Source organism: Catharus ustulatus, chromosome 11 (assembly GCF_009819885.2).
Source record: "Catharus ustulatus isolate bCatUst1 chromosome 11, bCatUst1.pri.v2, whole genome shotgun sequence".
Taxonomy (NCBI): Eukaryota; Metazoa; Chordata; class Aves; order Passeriformes; family Turdidae; genus Catharus; species Catharus ustulatus.
Genome location: NC_046231.1, coordinates 4199002 through 4219190, shown reverse-complemented (window position 1 = coordinate 4219190; position 20189 = coordinate 4199002). Strand labels below are relative to the sequence as shown.

The 20189-nt window shown below is 42.9% G+C and overlaps 1 protein-coding gene across 1 annotated transcript in view; it reads right to left on the bottom strand.

Annotated features, from left to right (window-relative positions):
* The window catches only part of CDH11 (cadherin 11), an 81021-nt gene that overhangs the window by 21198 nt on the left and 39634 nt on the right, over positions 1 to 20189 (bottom strand). The window contains 1 exon segment of the mRNA XM_033069519.1: positions 19945 to 20066. The gene's annotated coding sequence lies outside the window, so the exon portion shown is untranslated.

The window sequence follows — 20189 nt, the reverse complement described above, 5'->3', positions numbered from 1 at the left end:
TATAAGTATGTGCTACCATCAGCTGTAAAACAGAATGAATTTAAAATGTGAAATAAGGATATCTTAATGGTATTTTTTCAGCAGAGAAAATGTGAATATAGACAAAAGCTTGAAGCTACAGCACATTCTGTAACTCCAGCCACAGACAAACATCTCACTAGGCCCAAACCCACTCATTTGGGGTTGTCTTTCTCCCGTCCTAAGCAGTCGTGTTCTCTTTCCACATCCCTTTTACAGTTACATAAAAATACATTGGCTGACAGGGAATGAAATATTTGGGTTTATTTCCTCAAAAAAGATCAGCTTTCAATTTTATTTTACTGAAAACTGAAACCACCTCAATTACAGCACCAAACTAGCTCCAGCAGAATGAGTGAAATGACATTCTCACACACAGATGCAAATCTAGTCTGGCCTTCCCAAGCATATTTATTAAATAGATTTGTTATATCCATTTGACTCTTTCCTGTTGTTACATGATGTCACATTACAGATTACTCTCACCAGCATGGAAGACATGAAAAGGAAAACAATCCCTGTGATTTTGATCAGGAAAATCCTTTTATTTTGACACAATGTATATGTGTGGAGCATTAGGTCTGTGGTTTCTATTTCATGTTTCCATCTTGCTGAGGGATAAAAAACAATGTAGGACTTACAGGGTGTGAAAACTGAGATTTCACCTATTTTGAACAGTTATTTTGAACCCAGCTTTGCATAGGGAAAAAAAAATAAGCTATGGGTTTTGTGCTGTAGGGATCACTCATGCAGCAGTTAGAGCAGATTGCGCTCCCAGAATATTATAAAGAACCTACATACTCCAAACACAGAATAAAAAGATATTCCTGGACAGTTGTGCATTTCTAAACCTTCTGTGAAAAAAAAAATCTGTAAACAAACTGCTTATGTTAATAGATTTGGGGTGCATTTGAAAATTAAACTCACTGACAGTCATTCATCATTAGCATCACAGAATGATCTCAGCTACAGAGATAAGCAACCAAATCCCCTCACCCTTCTCCAACTCCTCAATACTGTTATGTAAACCAGCAAACACTTTTTAAAGCTCCTTAACCAGAATGGCAGAGCCAAGCTGACACACACACTGCTTATTATCAGCTATTCAAGTGTGAAGTGCTGGAAACAAAACGTTAATCACAGATCCATGCTTATTTACTAACAGGGCTTTAAAGTAATAATTGTTTGTTATCTTTTGTTTTACCCTCTACATGTCCATGTACAGAGATGAAGCAGCAAGGCTCTATGTCTTTACACTAAGGAAAACCATTCTCTCTCATCCACCACTTCAGAGAATCCTAGAATCTCAGCATGGTTTGACTTGGAAGGGAACTCAAAGCCCACTGAGTACCCCTGCCATGGCAGGGACACCTCCCACTGTCCCAGGCTGCTCCAGCCCCAGTGTCCAACCTGGCCTTGGGCACTGCCAGGGATCCAGGGGCAGCCACAGCTGCTCTGGGCACCCTGGGCCAGCCCTGCCCACCCTGCCAGGGAACAATTCCTGCCCAAGAGCCCATCCATTCCTGCCCTCTGGCACTGGGAGCCATTCCCTGGCTCCTGTCCCTCCAGCCCTTGCCAATTGTCTCTCTCCATCTTTCCTGCAGCTCCTTCAGGCCCTGCAAGGCCACCCTGAGCTCAGCCCAAAGCTTCTCCTGTGCAGGTGAACAATCCCAGCTGTGCCAGCCTTTCCTGCCAGCAGAGCTGCTCCATGCTCTGCTCATCCTGGAGCCTCCTCTGGGCTCTCTGCAGCAGCTCCAGCTCCTTGCTGTGCTGGCCCAGGGCTGGGGCAGCTCTGCAGGTGCTCAGGGTCTCACCTGAGGGGCAGAGGGGCACAATCCCCCCTGCCCTGCTGCCCACGCTGGCCCAGCCCAGGGCAGGGGGGTTCTGTGTGGGCCACGTCCCACCTGGGCTACAGCCAGGTCCCTAAGGCTGTCTGCAGCCATTGCTTGTGGTTTGGGTTATAAAGGCAAAGGGCTCATTTATAGCAGCAGTTCCAAGCTGGCTCTTTAGGAAGTGACCCCCACGTAAGACTGGGAAAACTGGAGCTGCAATCTATTGTCCCTGGCTCCTTCATGCCCCTTCTCCCCTCCTGGAGTTCATGCTCTGCTCACTCACCTCATGTTCACTCCAGCAGTAAAACTTCTGACTCTTATCCTCAGAAAACCTAAAATAGCATAAATCAACAGGCTTCCACTGAAGGCTGTGAAATTACTGAAATTCAAACCAGCTACAGTCTGGATTTTGATTAACTACTTGTATTCTAAAAGACAAGGTGCACAAGATGCTTTTAAGTTCAAGCTGAAATAAACTTCATTAAAAAAAGAAGCAGTAGCATTAACAAACAAACAAACAACAAAAAAAAAAAAAAACAGAAAAAAACCCCACAAAAAACCCCAACCCAAATCTGTCTTTATTCCCTTCCTTTATTTTCCAAACAATCTACTAAAAATATTTCAAACATTTCAACATTAACTCAGCTGCTGAAAGCCTACCATTTTCTTCTACGTCAAGCAGAAAACATGAGAAAATCAGCAAAATAATTTATAAAGCAATTCCTTTTTATCTTGGGGGGAAATCCCTCATAATCCTGAGAGTTTGGAATACAGATGTGAGTATGGCAATTGTTGCAGCTGCTGGACTGCTTGCTCCAGTGAGCATCTGAAAATTCTGTGTGCAGCACTTGGATTCAGGCACTGCACAGATTTGTCAGACTGATTTGCTATGAATGGTTGCAGCCTTTTTTAAAAAGCCACAATCTTTGAGTCATTTGAGTATCTCTGACCATATATTCTAATCCTCAACTGCAGCAAAGCCAGTCTCAGTGGGCAGGTGACCAAACTGCAGCACTGTGCTGCTTTTGGCTGGCATAGAGTTAATCTTTTTCCGGGTAGCTGCTCCAGTGGGTGTTTTGGATTTAGGAAGAGAGTCATGCTGACATCACACTGAAGTTTGAGTTGGTGCTGAGCAGTGCTTACACCGAGTCAGGGACTTCTCAGCTTTCAGCAGGCTGCAGGGGAGGCTCCAGGGGCCAGGAGTGACCCAGCCTGGCCAGAGGGATATTCCAGACATTCCCCATCCTCAGCACATAAACTGGGGGGAGCTGCTCAGGGGTGTCTCAGGAGCTGGCTGGGCAGAAGTTTGTGAGTGGTGAGCAACTGCAGTGGGCATCACTTGTTTTGTATTTTCAAAATCTTTCCTCCTTGTTGTTCTGTCCTATTAAAGTGTCTTTATCTCAACCCATGACTTTTCTCACTCTTACTCTCCCAAATCTCCGCCCCATCCCTGGGGAGGAGAAGGGAGTGAGCAGTGCCTGTGTGGTGCTCAATTCCTGGCTGGGGTTAATCCACCACAAACATCCTGATTTTTTTTACATTATTGTTTACAGAATTGCGCAACGTATTGTTTTGAAATCCCAAATTTTCCTAATAAATCTGTAAGAAAAGCTGTTTCCCACTTCCTTGAGCACAGTGGATTCCAAGTTTCATAGAAGCACAGAATATCCTGAGTGTAAGGGCCCCAGGGATGTGGCTGCAGCCCTGTCCCTGCCCAGACCCCCCAGCAATCCCCCTGTGCATCCCTGGCAGCGCTGGCCCAGCGCTCCTGGAGCTGCGGCAGCCTCGGGGCCAGGACCATTCCTGGGGAGCCTGGGCAGTGCCAGCACCCTCTGGGGGAGCAGAACCTTTCCCTAAAATCCCCCTGAGCCTGCCCTGGCCCAGCTCCAGCCGCTCCCTGGTCCTGTGCCCCCCAGAGCGGAGCTCGGAGCTGCCCTGGGGAGGAAGTCTCAGACTGCTCTGGCTGAACCAAGATGGACATTTACTCAAAAGCATGAATCCATTAATGTCTTTGAACTGTATACAAACGAATGTTGGCAATTTTGGTATTGAATAACAGCATTATCGTGGGTAAAGGGTGAACAAGAGTTAATCAGCCATCACACAAGGTCCAATCTCATCAGCAAGGCACATGAATGCAGTGAAATCCCTGAATATCATTTGAAGCATGCAGGACAGAGAAATATTTTTAAAGTCTAGTCCACACTCTGAAAAACAACCTGCATGGAGAGGTGTATACCAAAATGTATGCATGGAAATAAAATATGTCCCCAAATAACGGTGAGAACAGGTCTGCTGAGCATTCCTAGCTGCACAGAGAGCATGCCTGTTCTGTGTGCTTGTAGCAGTTAATGCAAACCTCACCAGTTTCAAATTTAACAGAAGAAAAGCCTGTTCCTCGACTGTTAGAAAATAACACCCATCAATATTCCTAATGGAAATATGTTGTTCATGTAAGACATAACACCTGGAAAATAATATATCCATGTCCACATGGAAACCACAGTGCAAGCAATCACTCTGCGAAGTCAGTGAGCTCCACACAGCTTCACACAGATCGGAATGACTGCTCCAAGACATCAACAACAGAAAATGAAGAGACAGCAGAGATGATTTCAATGACAAGAGCAGCGGCGGAAGTGAAGTCTAGCCAACTTTAAATTCCTTTCATTATTTTTATAGCAACAATAATCCCCAGTGTTCATGATGATTTCCTGTGTGCTATTAAATGACCATATGCCAAATTACAATAGACTAAACAATTTTTTCTGATTTGTCTAGGCCATAACTTCTGGATGAGGCATTAAAATAGCAATTGTTCTCAGGAAGACACTTGGCAGAAGGCAGCCAAGATCACAGTGTTGCAATATAATAATGGATGATTATGTTCTGAAATGTTTTGCAAAAGTAGCAAGTAAATATAGCAAACTCCCAGTCTAAATGAGATTTTAGTTGTAATTAGAATTAGCTGAAAAGATGAAAGATTTATTCTACCATAATTTTATCATCAGACAAGGAAATGAATAGCTTTTTAATGACAGAATAAATATTGGATCATATTAGTTCTGCAGTTGAGAGTGCCGGAGTTTTGGGCAGAGGGGTGGAGGTGGGGCACAGCTGGAGGAGCCCTGGGAGGCAGGGACGGACTGCAGAGGCCAGGTGATGTCCCCAGCTGGGCAGGGACCTTCCCCCATGGGATCAGGCTCTGCAAAGCTCCCCGTAGCCTGGACAGGCTCCTGCCTTTGGGATGGGGCTGTTGTGAGCAGCCCCAGGGCTCCCACTGCAGTTTAACCCCAGCGCTCAGCACGGAGTGTGTCCCTTCCCCAGACACTGCCATTTCCATGGGCCCTTGGAAAACGAGCAGCTCCCATGGAAAGCAGGTGGGGAGCAGATCTCCGGAGCCAACAATCAGCCTAGTGCCACCTGGTTAATCTACAGGACATCGCACAAATGTAACTGCCTTGGGAGTTTGTAATAGAACACACGAGGTGAGGGATGTGGAAGAGTTCTGTGCACAAGGGTTTCATTCCTCCTATGCATCGATGAGCGTGGCAGGAGTTCAGCCTGCCACAGATCTTTATTCTCCTGCAGATTGCTCCATGCAAACCCCTGATTACCAATTTTCAAGAAATTTGGTGTACATTAATAAGGAAAGATTTTTAAAGGATACAAGTTCTTGTTGCAGAAAGCTATTCATCCCCAACCATCAGTCTCCCACATTAGCATTTAATTTTATTTTTCTTTCACTTTAACAAAATGTTGTTCTCCCACTTGAGTGATTTCAAGAAAATGACATTAAAAAAGTAAATTGATAGCCTGTTCCTTATTTATGGAACAAGAAAAAAGAGCAGCAATCAGTACCTTGCACATTTAACTTAATTCACAGAGTTAATTTTTTATTTTAAATTGTTCTGCATTATCAGGCCCATCTTTGAATAGTTTTTAGCTCAGACTTCATGACAAACTTGTGCAAAAGAGGGCCTCTCATTTTATTTACAAAAAATAATATTATGATATCAAGATCTGCTTTGCAGCACATTCAGTTGCGTGAAACATACGGCAAAGCCAGTTCTTCAAATAAAGCCTTTAGTCCTGAAAATGGCTGAAATTTTAAATTCTAGATGTGCTAAATTTGGACAAGATTCAAATTAGGATTATTACATTTTTCTGCTGGAAATAGAAACCAGGCTGAATTTACCCTTAAGCAGAATTAAGGGAGGTGCAACACTGGTGTGTCAATATTTTCAAGGCCTCCTTTAAAAGAACAGCTGAATGGGGAGAAGACACAAATCAGCTTTCAGCTGTATCCTGGCAGCTCAGGGCTTCCTGTGCCTTTCTAGTCAGGAAACCATCCCATTGGGAGATGGAGTTCTGCTTCCCCAAATGAGCCCCTTCTCCCAGGGCAATACTGGGACACAGCATCAGCACAGTTCCCTCTCTCAGTGCTGCACCAAGGGCCTCACTCATCCCATGTGAAGCAGGAGAATTAAAAACTGAAGGATTCCCTCTGCATCAAACTGACTCCTTGCCTGTGACCTGCCCCAGTCTGGTCATGTATATCTGTGTGTGCTGAGAACCAGGCTCCAGCAGTGTGGAATGATGACAGGACAACTGATAGAGAGAAGGTTTAGAGCAGATATTAGGAAAATAAAAATTGTTCCCTGGCAGGGTGGGCAGGGCTGGCACAGGGTGCCCAGAGCAGCTGTGGCTGCCCCTGGATTCCTGGCAGTGCCCAAGGCCGGGTTGGACACTGGGGCTGGAGCAGCCTGGGACAGTGGGAGGTGTCCCTGCCATGGCAGGAGTGGCACTGGGTGGGCTTTGAGGTCCTTTCCAACCCCAACCATCCTGGACGTTTTTAATAAAGGCCAATATACACTGGTCTCATGTAAAATGTTTTGTTTAGATGACAAGAACTCTGATCTCTATACATCCCTGCTGTATATGTAGCTGGTAAATCTCATTTTTCCCCAGTGTGTGATTCCAAAGCAGACCAGCAGTCAGTAACTCCCCGTGAGTCCCTCTGTAGCTCTGGGTCCCTCTTGCTGGAGCACATTCCAGGCCTCACAGGAGAGAGCAGCAAACAACCCTCATCTGAATGCAAATTAATAGCAAGTTTTCTGTGTCATTCACAAAACATAATTAGTCTTATGAGACAAAAGTATTTAGTCCAGAAAAGGAAATTCTTCATATTTAAAGATACTTGGGGAGAAAAAATTCTTCTAGTTGTTGCACTGAATAATGAGAACCTCACACTCCCCCAGTTCATGTTCTGTGTTGTACACTGCAATGTAAAGGATTAGAATTTGAGGCTGCAGTTCTGCAGAGATAAGTATACATATATAACTTTATATATAACTTTATATTTGGTGAGCAAACAGCCAAGATTCTAGATGTATCCTACCACGGAGGAATTCTAGGTCATGGTAAGATTTGTATGTACTAAATACAGAAGTGAAATCTTTACAGAACTGGTGATTTTCATCTTGACAATAGAAGTCTCTTCAAAAATGCTAAGCAAGTTTTGTAGAATCCTATTCTGAGTTCTGTAGAAACCTATGAAAGGAAATCTTAATCCTTTGCATTTTTAAATTATGTTTTATAGCACTGTATTGGATTACTGGGATGTTTAAAGCCAATAATCCCCAGCTGCTCCAAAGAAGTTTTTGAAATGTAGTCGCGTTTTCCTGTAGCAGCTTTGAGACTCAGTATTACGAAACCATAGACAAAGCCAGAAAATTATGACCCTTTGAAAACAGAAGTCATTGTGCAGGGAAGAGGAAGAGAAATAACTCCTGAACAGTGTGATGTGCTATCCATCAGCATCCACCTCTGAATTCATCGTGGTAGGAGGGCATTTTCCCCAAGCTTTGATTTAATTTGTGCTCGTTGGGGAAGGGTGAGATTGCTGCTTGCTCTACCTCATATAAAGCAGGGGAAAGCAGGAAGACAACTTAGTACATTATGGAGTGAATGACACAGAAATAAGCCTGAGAGAGTGATATTAAAAGGCTTGGGAAATGAAAAATGGCTGTAAACAGAGTTTTACATTTACTTGCTGCCCTGGGGAGATCCACTTAAGATAAATGTGACAGAGGCTGTCTGGTTTTAAGCATAAACTCCAGAGGAAAACAACCAGCATAAGAAAGGTAGTCTTATTAAGGAACATGGTGATTGATAGAGTCCTTTCAGGTAATGACTAAGCTTTTGGTAGAGTTTATTTTAAATAGTAATTGTGTTCTTGTGCTTCTCAGACAAACTGGAATTCTCATAATTCCCTGGATGCTCCAAGGCCAGCAAGGCTGCAGCACAGCCCATGCTAGTCTCAGTCATTTTGTTATTATGTGAGTGTCTATCAGTGACACTCTGAGGAGGGCATAAATGACAACTAAAGCCAACTTACTTGCAACTACTAATGCTGTATTTACATGCTAAGCCAACCCTGAATATTTTGTCCCCTAAGAATTGATATGTATGAATATCTGAATAACACTTGTGCTGTGACTGATGATCTCTTTGGTTTGTCAAAAATTAGACAGAAAGTCAAGATTAGAGAGTGAAAACCTATCAAAAACTAATGATTGCAGGCAGGTCTATTGAGCTCCCAAACCAAGGCAGACAGAATTCCAGCCACCAATCCATTTCTGCTTGGATCTATAACCTCTTGCTGAAGGCCTGGCAGCTCCCACACAAGCAGAAATCTAAATTCAGTCTGTGGTTCTGCACTTACAGCTTCATTTCCAGAGGCAGCTTCAGCAGTGCTGCCCAAATGCCAGACTATTAAAGCATCCTGGGTGGTCTTTGTGTGGCCAGTGTGCTCCTCTACAAAACATTCTTCCATTTTGAATTTAATCCTACTGGACTCCTCAATCCCCATGTCCCTTTCAGTTTGGTCTCCCTGAAGCAGGAAAGCTCCTGCTGAAAGATTTCCACATTGTGACTCGTTTAGAGAGGTTCACATTACTGCCCCTGGAACATTTATCTTTATAAGACTCGACAAGTTAGGGAATTACTGAGAGTCCCCTTTACAAATACATTTGCTAAAGAGAGAAAGGTGAGAGCTAAATTACCAATCAAAAGCCTTCTCCTATCCCCAGCTTTCTTGGAGCTGCAGAAGGAAGAGCTCAGATCCTTAAGCTGTGCCATGGAAGGTTCTTTTTGATAGCTTGCTTAACTATTCCAGTTTAGTGCAAATTTCTTCCATAAAGAGCATAAAAGCCACTTTGAGATTCCTGAATGAAAAATGGAATCAATAATTAATTTTTGCCTAGGCAGAGATTATCTGTGAGGAGACCAATTTTGGCTCAAAAGCACGAGATAACAACCTCAGAATATTCAAACACATTCCTAAAGCAGCCTCAGTGGCACTAATAAAGGAGACCATCACTGTTTAAGTACCTAATGGGAGGCTACAGCTGAAAAGACCAAATCTTCACATTTCTATTATTATTTGCAACCCATTAAATCACAAGATTATAATTAAAACAATATTTGCATGAGTCTTTTCTGAGATGCCTTGCTGTAATTAGTCACCATAGAATATTTCCATTTAACCTAAAAACCCCAAGTACACAAACTCAAAGAAAACACCACCTTCATTAAATCAACTTCATTTTGGCTTCCTGATCTGCTCTGAGCACAAATCTGAGAAATTACATGGATTTGTAAGATTCATAGGCTGTAAGGACTAAGGCATAATTCCCAACTTTATATTGCAAACCCAAAAATCCAGCAACAGGTGCTACGATGATGCAATGAGATGCTAAGCATACAAGCAAATACAATAATAGCACAAAAAATGACAAGCACCAAAAAATAGCACAAAAAAGACAGGCTGGTGTCAGCTTGCAATTAAAATTAGTTTTTCATTTAACTGATCCATTAAGAAAAAAAAAAGGGCAAATGATTCAGCATATTTTTCATGAGCATAACTCATTTTGAGTTAAACCTGTTCATCACACCTTTCTAACTGATCACATGAACCACAAACACATCCCAGACCTGGTTTGGCACTATTTCTGACCTGTAATTCCAGATGATGGTGACAAAACACTTCTTTTCTGTTCTTGTGACAGAACCAGTAACAACAACAGATTTAAGGCAGTGCCTTGCTACAGCTGGAATGATGCAGAAAAGGCAAATTTTAAATACACTAAACTGATGTTTCATCAAGAGTTTGTCATGGGAAATTGGCTAAAAATAGGCATTAAAAAATTAGATTAGTGATATTCATAGCTGAATCTATGAATCAATTTTATTAGATGTATTTTGCAAGTCCATTAGGGGTTTTGAGGTTACAAATACCTTTTGCCACCATTACTCTGGTGCTGGGGCAAGTCTTGTCCTTAGGACTGCAGTGATCAGGTCTGGTGGGTGTATCTGCATGTCCTGGAACACCAATCTCATTTCTGCATCCTGCACCAGCAATGTCTCTAACCAACAGGATCATACAAAAGTACTGCAGTGTGAATGAACCTGTGTCCAGTCAGGTAAAGCTTCACCTCCCACATCAATAACAGTTTTCTCATTAATGAAAATCCCTGAAGTACCCTTAAAAATTAGTTTGGGGAAGACAAAGAGGAAAATCTAACATTTGGTAGAACTGCTGGATTGAGAACAGTTTAATTTTTTGATGAAATGACCTTAATATGAGGCCAGTAGGGGGGGAAATTTACATTTATAAAAGTGAAATAAATCCAAAAAAACCAGTAATTAAGAAAATGCCATATATGTATAAATATACACAAAAAATACTGAAAGCTTCATTCACCAGAACAGGATTAGACATTTTTTTCTCCACATTAAAACATGCCCTTACATTCAGCATATTTTCTACCAAAATGTTCTTTTCAAAATGTTGCCAGGGTGATATCACTACTTCAATCCAACCAATTTCCTTTGAAGTCTCCCATAACAGTAATTAAATAAATTGCTCTTGGAGTAATTATGTGGGTTTTTTTTCTAAAAAAGGAACTATTAGGTTAAAGAGATATGAGAGAGTCTGTCACCAAACATAATCTTTCTAGAAACATTGGTGCTTGCTACATTTATTGGAAGAAGGATGGAATACTTAAAAACTTTGGACCTTTTTAGATTTTTAAAGGAAATGTCGACTTCCCAGCTGAAATAAGCACCAAGCTAAAATGACTGCTGACAGTCCTGGGAGTGCAGAGAGAGAGAAAATGGAAGCTGTGTCAATAGAAAGCTTTTAAATTCTATGTATTAAGCCCAAGAGGGCTGGTGAGAAGTGGAAGGCCAAATTACAGTGTTAAAGCAAGTGGATGGTGAACAAGATGAAGGGGATGGAGAGCCCAGGACTGATGATCCAGTGGAGGGCACAAACTAGAACAGTCCATAAATCCATCGTGTTGAGCCCTTGGAGACTGTGCTGCTGCAGCTCTGTGTGTGCCCATCCATCAGCTCCAGCGCCTCCCTCCTCTGCTCTGGGAATCTGATCAGCCCTCAGCGAAGCAAGCAAAGCTCTCACAGCTCCATGGAACTCCCAAATACCTAACTTTATGTTCCAGCTGTACTTTGGCTTTGGCTCCACATCAGGCTAAAATTGTTAGTGCAGCCTCTTGAGCATCCCGTGAGATTTGGGGGGTTTTTTTCACCCAGATTGAGTTCTTTTACCTTTGCTAAGGATTCCCCTTTATTTGTGGGGATTTGGCATTCATCTGATAAGCAGCACTGATTTAACCCTCAGAACAAGCTTAGCTAACCCTCACCTCGTTCTCTGGCTTAGTCTGGTACCCCAGACTTCATGGAATTGAAATTGTGGTGCTTGCTGGTGCAAAGCTTGCTTTGTTTCACACTGCAAAGAACATGGAGCTTTCAATTTAAAGCTTTTCTTTTCATTCCTTGGCTATGGTTTTCTTTATGTGTGATGCTGAAACTGCCATCCTCCTTTTCCTTAAATCTCTCTGGTATATGAGATAACTTTGCATAAAGTAACCCACATGGATTGGTACCTGAATTTCCTTAGGGAGCCTTTTATGCCACCCAAGGACAGTGACACAGTGCTTGTCTGCAAAGCTAACCCCCTGTTTTCTCACCACTTTGAAGACCCAAAGACAGTGTTTACAACTTAAAAACTCACAAGGGTGAGCAAAAGGACAATAAAAAATAGCTTCCTGGAAATCCAGTGGTCAGAGGGAATAAAGCACCAGACATGCACCAGCTGGAGAAACTGGATCTGGGGATTCATCCAAGAACAGGGAACATCTTTCTGAGCAGACAGACATATTTCTTGTTCCAATGGATGGCTGACAGGGTAAACATTGCTATAAAAAACTTAACTTTTTTTTTTTTTTAAACTCTTTGTGCAAATTTTGTGAACCCCTTCTGGCTTAAGCTTCAGCAAGTGAGCTTAGAATCAGACCCAAGGAATGGCAAATCCAGATAATAAACAGGAAGAATAATTATGAAGGTCATGCACAGGTACTTGTATTATGTTTGCAAACACAGCTTTAACTAAACCCAGATATAATGCATGACAAAAATGATGGTGTAAGCATGAGATTGCCAATAGGAATGTTTACTAATGCTTATGTAATAATGGGGCTTAAATAAATAGTGTAAAAAATTATTTTCCACATGTTAATGTGAATTTGTTAAAATTTCACCACCTTGTAAGCCCTTAGGACAGTGTCACCAATGCCCGTGACATGCCCAAGCTGGAGTGAGCTGCCAACACAGGCAGCAGGACCCAGCTGGATTCCTAGGCAGCATCAGCACCACTTTTGGCCTTCCAGGCCCTGGGTTTTGTTAATTGTTTTGAGCGTAACGAGTTATCCAAGGACCAAGGGGCCATTGCCTGATTTGCTTGGATTTTTGCTTAGCTCAGGTTGACTCTGTGCTGTAACACAAGCAGGTTTATGTGTACATTTGAAACTAAGGGGTAAAAATACCAATGCACTGGTCCATAGAGAGTGAGCTCCCTGTGCAGCAGGAGACAGCACAGGGGGTAGGGCAGAACTGACAGTGGGCTCCAGGAGGGTGGTGGGGCTGGAAATGCTCCCCAGGGCTCAGCCATGCAGCCACTGCAGCCTGGAGCTGCACAAAGCTCAGACACAGCAGGGGAGCAGAGGGTGCTGCTAACACCCAGAAAATCACCTTTCACAGCAGCACAGGCTGGCATGTGCCCTACAGAGCCATGGGAAAAGTGCAGCCTGAGGAGCAGGTTTGCAAACATAACTGTGGCTCTGGAAAATAACATGTTAGAAACACAGCAATGGCTCTGGGTGCAGGGAGAAGGATCCATCCCTGCCTTCTCTGGGATCAGGTCCCACCCCCATCCTGCCCCAAAACCTCTGCCTGAGGCAGCTGATGGTTCCTTTCCATCAGGAGAAGGCAGGGACTGGGAAGCTCCTGTGCACCCCTTTTAACTGTATATAACTTGTGTAAGAGCTCAGTGTGGCTCAGCTGATGATTCTCTGCTTACACTCTAGAATTTAGGCCAACAGGACATTCTTGGCTTTTAATTTCTGTTCTTTTGGGTTAGATGAGCTCAACAGCTGCAGCAGATGAAGCTGGTGGAGACTTCAAGGACCCTGGACTAAGACCTGGATGTGACTCCACAACTGCTGAGAAGCCCTCAGCTGGACAAAGGGCACTGTGTCAGCCTTGCGTGAGATGTGCAAACAGGGAAAAGTACCTGGGGAGCAGGGGCAACCTGGATAACCCTGACCCAACAGAGCACCAGCCCCTGCTTGGAAGGGTGGTTGTGACAGTCATTAAAAAGTCATTACCATTCTATTCTTTGCTGGGAACTTTTCCCACTTAAACAAGTAATTATTTCTGTATTTGTTAATTACAAAGCAAATCAAGTGACTGCAGACCTGCAAGGGGAAAAGTGGCCATTCCAGCTGTTGAACACACAGCTTTGGTGTCATTCTGCTGGTGCTGGGAGCAGCAGAGGGGTGATAACCAGTGGGTCAGCAGCTTTCCTGTGAGACAGCATAGCACTGTCTTTGTTAAGCTGTCCTTGGGATGATCATCTGCCCTGCTCCTGGGCTGATGGGGCTGTTCTCTCCAGGGTCTCACACATGGCAGAGGGGACAGGAGACGCAGGAGGCAGAACTGGACAGCAGAGCAGTGAGGGTGCAGCTGGCTCCCAGCCTTGGGATGAACAGCTCATTAGTGAGTGCTAATGTTTGTGTGAGAACATTCCCTGGAATAAATAAGGAATATCTTCTCCCAGCGTGCTGCAACTCACACGTGTTGCCTGCAGTAAGAAAGTATGAGAGCAGCTCAGGAGGTCAAGGCAGAGCCTTTGGGTTGCTTCAGTGCAGCCCTGGTTCACAAAATGATGGCAGGAACCCGAGCCAGGACAGCCAGGAGCCTCTCACAGCAGCCAGGCTGTGCAGGTTACATAATCTGCTTTTCTATTTTGCGGGGAGAGTTGGAGGCCAAATGGCCAAGTTCTCCTGTAAAAGTAGGGATAAAGCTGCAAAAGTACAGGGGGTGAGACCCCATGGCCACGAATATTCAGTATTTTAGGCTGTTGCTTCTAAAGGAATATCATGTTCATAAACAGAACCAGAAAACACCCTTCAGGGTCAGTCCTGCTTTTGATTCCAAATGTTATGTTGGCTCAGACTTCCCCTTTCCTGGCCTCTCCTGTTATCCCATTGAATTCATTAGGAGGCTGTGGCTACTGGCCAACAGAAATGGGTAATGCATCCCAGAGCCCATATTCTTTGAAATATCTTCTGAGACAGGAATTTATAGCATCAATATAATGAAACTCAGATTACAGCATTAAAGTCTCAGTCTGTCTGCTTGCCTCACATACCAGAATTATACAGAAAATTTGAGCCACGGAACCCTAAGGAAATTGGGGAAAATATGCACTCCTGTCTAGAGGGAGGCTTTAGCACTTGGTTGCACCTTGAAGAACAGCCTCAAGCAAGAGAGAAATTACACTATGTTACACAGGTAGCAGCAGCAGACCTGAAAGAACTGACATGGAATCACAAACACTTTGGCTTTGGCACACAGGATTTAGCAAATTTAGCCTGGTCTAGAGCAGTTACTACCTTAGATAAGAAAAAATAAGATCAAGTCCTGACTCCATCCTCATTTTGTCCCTCCTGCCCCTGACCAGCCCTGAGAGGGTTATTTTTTGCTTTAACATATCTGTTTAGTGTGTTGTGTTCTATGCCCTTCTCTTTGATGTTATGTTTGATTATTATGTATTTGATGATTATCAAATGGGTGCTTTCTATCCTAAAAAATCCACATTACTCTTCTGCAGTAATGAAAAGTATTGCTTTTATAGACCAGAGACTGGAGAGCTTTTTCCTGTAAAGGAACAGAAGGAGAGACTTCACCTAAAGCCTTGGAACAAACCTTCATTTATGAGACGAGGGAATAATTTTTATTCCATGACATGAATTCAGTGGGCTGCCACAGGCCAGTCATAATCTGTTATTGTTTCCCTACAACCTTGTACTATTAATTTTTCTTTTTAATGAACTGTCCAGTCTACTTTAGCTGTGGAACTATGATGGAGCTGCAATAGAAATGGTTTATGTCATGCCTTTGTCAAAAAGCTTTCCCCTACAGCAGCAGAATGTAATTGAAAAGCCATTTTAAAATAAAAGTAACTGAGTGGTTGCAAATGCAGGTTGTCAGGAATGGAGAGGGAAAAACCTTTGCATTCCATTAGATTTTACCAATCACTACTTGTGTGTCTTTATTAGTGTTTATACACACAGATTGCATCTGCTGCATGGTTATAACAGCAAGTGCTCCTGCAAGATACATTTTTAACAAGTTTTTCTTCAAATGTGACTAACAATGTAGTAATTGGCTGGGTTAAACACCTCAAAAGAATTAAATACACTAAATTTTGATTTCTTTTATGGCATACAGAATACGTCCATTTTTGAGACAGCAATCTAACTTCTGAGTACAATTCAAATAGCTTTTATTGCATATGAAACCTTGAAAGGCAGAGTGCACAGCCATCTTTTCATATGTAATATATATATGCCAAAGGCACACTATTTAGTTTTCTCTTGGGTTTATTTTTCTAGCCCTGGCTGTGTGTATTTTTACTTGGAGACACTATAGAATAAATTTTAAATATGTTGTTATTCTCCTCCTCACCATCACCATCATTATTAAAACACAAAGTGAGCAGATATATATACAGATATATATGTATATAGGTATATGTGTGTGTATATATATTTATGTATTTATTGTTAAAGCTGACAATTTTCTCCATAAAGTCCCATTACAATTGTTCCCATGTCTCACCTTTGAATTGATTGGAACTTTGGCCACAAGTTCATTCTATTGGAGCACAATTTCCAAGTATTTGAGGTTATTTTGACCCAGCAGTGGTTGGAGTTTTGGGAGTTTTTCAGTCAATTGATCAATCTCTTAAAGCCCTTTCTCCTCTGCTGGCCAATCTCTGCAGCCTGTGCAGTGCAGATTCCTTAGGGAATCTCATCCAGGGTCGGGGGTGGGGATTTCAGGAGTTTCTCCTTCCTTAGCCCAGCCAGGCTGCTCCAGAGCTCCACCCTGCAGCCCAGACAGGGCTGGGATTCCCCAGAGAGCTGGAAAATGCAGGGATGAGTCTCTGATGACTCAGTTGTTTCAGGATTCTACTTGGAACACACTTTTTGCCAAGAAAAGCTGAATTTCAGCTCAGGTACAAGTTTGTTGTTTCCAAAAACAAATCACTCATTTGAACATTCTTCTACGTTCAAGATTCTTTCAAGGCAACATGGAAATATTTTTCTATTAAAAAGCAGATAGGAAAATCTGAAATGTCCATGTTAGGAGGCACTGAGACCATAAGAGATAGGACAGTGTTAATGTATTTCCCCACCTGATGTCTTTGAAACCTTGTCATTTTAGCAAATTAATAATTCTTTGGTATCTCTTTGACCAGAATATGTCTTCTAATTATCCTAACAGTGTTTCCAAAGGTTTTTCAGCTCAAACAAAGTCTTGAAGAGAGCCAAAAAGGCAGAAGTAAAAAATTCAAACTCCATCTCATTGCACAGACTATGTGAAGTGACAGTAACTCTTAACAGTTCACTCTCAGGCCTTTCTTTAAGAGCCACTGGGGGACTTGCTGTACTTTGGAGCAGCATCCTACTAAAATCAAAGCTTTTGCCCTCAAATATGAGTCTATTTCATTTAGATTACTAATACCCATCCTAAAATACATGTAATGAGCCAATCCTGCAGGTACACTGAGTGTCTGTTCTGTGGATTAACACTGAGAATTCAAAATTCAGCTTTTAAAAACCTACAGAAGCAGATATTTGTAGAGAAGTGAAGCGAGAGGTGTAAGACAGGACAAAACAGGCAGCTGGAGGGGGCACACTCTGCTCTGACATGTAGGATGGGTTCAACATGCAGGACAGGGAGATTCCAAGTGAAAATTAATTTTCTTTCCATGTGGCATCTGTGCAAAGTCAAAACTTTAGAGGAATTTCCTTCCAAGATCTGCTCTGCACATCAGGAGCAGTCTGCTTTTCCCATTATGATCTTTCTACATAAGAAGGAAATGTTACATATGAAAGAGGCAAAGTATGCATTATACAGCACTAATTTATATATTCAGGAAGTGGACTTCAGTTTCTCATCCCATGTGATGAACTCATCACAGCCTTCCAGGATCTGAGGGGCTGCAGGGAACCTGGAGAGGAGCTCTGCATCAGGGGCTGCAGTGCCAGAACAAGGGGCAAGGGCTTCACACTGACAGAGGGGAAATTCAGGTCAGATATTAGGCAGGAATTGTTCCCTGGCAGGGTGGGCAGGGCTGGCACAGGGTGCCCAGAGCAGCTGTGGCTGCCCCTGGATCCCTGGCAGTGCCCAAGGCCAGGTTGGACACTGGGGCTGGAGCAGCCTGGGACAGTGGGAGCTGTCCCTGCCATGGCAGGGGTGGCACTGGGTGGGATTTAAGGTCCCAACCCAAACCAGTTTGTGATTCTCTGATTTTATTATTCTATCAGAATACTGTTTTTTGGGGTCCTGAGGACCCTTTATTCATGTGGGATGCTTTACAGGGTAATAAAATCATAGGGAAGTGTATGTGTTGTGCTTACCCTGTTTCTCTTGAAATTCAGTACAGAAAATCTGAGCAGCACAGGAAGGAAATGTCCAGTCAGGATATTCCCAGCTCCTGAAGCTCCTGGTCACCTTCTGTAGTGACTGAGCCAAGGCTGTGTCACAGCCCCCAGCAGCTCAGCAGGGCCTTGCTGCTGCTCTTTGTTCCATGAACAATAGTTAAACATGAATATTTTACCTTCTCAACTCTTGTCATTATCCAGATACTGTAACAGGAAATTTACATTCCTGAATAGGCACAGCTGGAAGTAATTTAAGAAAGATCCTTCAAAAGAAGGGAAGAGAATTTAGGAAGCATATGGAGTCACAGGTTTACATGATAATCAACAAAAGCAGCTCTTGTTCCTCCTCTTTTGCAGGGAGACACTTCACACTCCAAGCAGAGGGAACATCCCACAGTCTCTCTGCAGGAAGCTTTCTTTCACAAATTATTTGCTTTAACTCTGAAATGCAAAGAAGTCTATAAAAAAAAAAGACACAACACTTTGTCAGATAAAACTAGGGTAGGGACCCAGTTAAAATTCACTTATCTCACTAGTGAGAGTGATGAGCTGTTTTCCTTTAAGCTTATTCCTCACAGTCCTTTAATTTTTAAAAATTAAGTCTGTTTGGAAGTAGCTCTGAAGTCTAGAACAAGCAGAGTAGAAAGGGGCCTGAATTAAACAATGAACTAAGATATTAGAAAATGCCAAAAGATGTAAAACCGTGGTGAGAATATTCATGTAACTGCATGGAACAGAGACAAGCAGAACTAATTTCACATATTTTCTCTATGTCTTCTTGATGCCCACAAATGGATTTGAAACCTAGTCAGAAATTCATCAAACCAAGCCCTCTTTAGAATCATTCCATTGAGAAATGTGATCGGAACAAGAGCAGAGCACTGTTTGCAAAATGTGGCTTTGGTGTTCAGACGGGACAAGAATGTGCCATGCTGAGTTCTGCCCTTGCTCAGGACTTAATTAAACCCAGAGCTGCTGGTGTCACCCAGCCTGGCAGCTGCATCCCCTCCCCAGACCTGAGGACACCACACACAGTCCCATAGAGCTGCTCACAAGGATGCCTAAGTGCTGGTCCATTCGGCTGCCAGAAATGAGGTAATTGTCATTCAAGGACATTTTCACAGAAATGAAGCATCTGTCAGTCAGGACCTGAATGAATTGAATGTAGAAACTGTGAATGAGTCAGCAAGACAAAGAGCTTTAATATCCTGGCATTTTACTTTTTATCCCACACAATTCAGGTGGATTCCTGCCTTTGATTCTGTACAAACGACAGTGTTTATATATTTATTATCTATCACACCTAATCTGTTTCTGTGTTAAAAACAAACAATGGACACTCCTGTAAGTGAGCAATCCACCCCTCTGTGGAATTGCAGCAACAGCACCATCAAAGTCACAGAGGATTTGAAAAATTAAAGGTATCAGAGCAGCAGATCCAACTACTTTTAGGTCTAGAGTTTCCCATACTCTCTACTTCCACACTTTCCACCTTCTCTGAAGCCTCTGGGTCATCATGAAGTTCCTTCCCAACCCAAGTCTGAGCAGTTGTATTCAGCTCAATGGTACTGAACAAAATACCAGAGAAAGAGTCCAAACATGGAATTAATTACTCACAGACTAAAATAAGGAAAGTATGAACCTGTTTGACTAATCACTTCCAGCTGTAAACCTATAAACATCAGAAAAATCCTAACATTCCTGTTCTTCAGTGCTCCATTGGTGTGAATTTGCAAGTGATACTCTGATGTTTTAAACAAGAAGTTCAACAAAAGGGATTGGAAACATCTTATCCCTTACCCCTTATCCAGCTGTGCTGTGCAGTGGTAGAAGGATGGTTGTGTCCTACAGCTGGGAGCTATCAGGAGCTCTCTGAGGGATCAGTGCCTGCAGAAATGTTCCCCAAACTGCACAAATATTGCAGCCACTACAGAAACAAGGTCCCAGCCGAGGATCCCTGACAGCCCTCAGGAGATCACAGGGTTGGATGCAGGACTCACCTTCACCCACTGGAAACCTGCTGCCAGTTGATGTAGCATATTCCACACATCTGAACTGCCACCTCAGGAGCTGTGACACCTGTCAGCCCTCTGCTACCACTCAGCCACTACTTCAGCTCTTCCTGCAAAGAAGGAAAAAGGCCATTTGAAATCCAAACCGGTGCTGGGACCACAACAAAAGGAAACTGAAATCTGGCATATAGACTACTAGAGCAGCCTAAAGAGAGTCTAAAGACAACAATTAA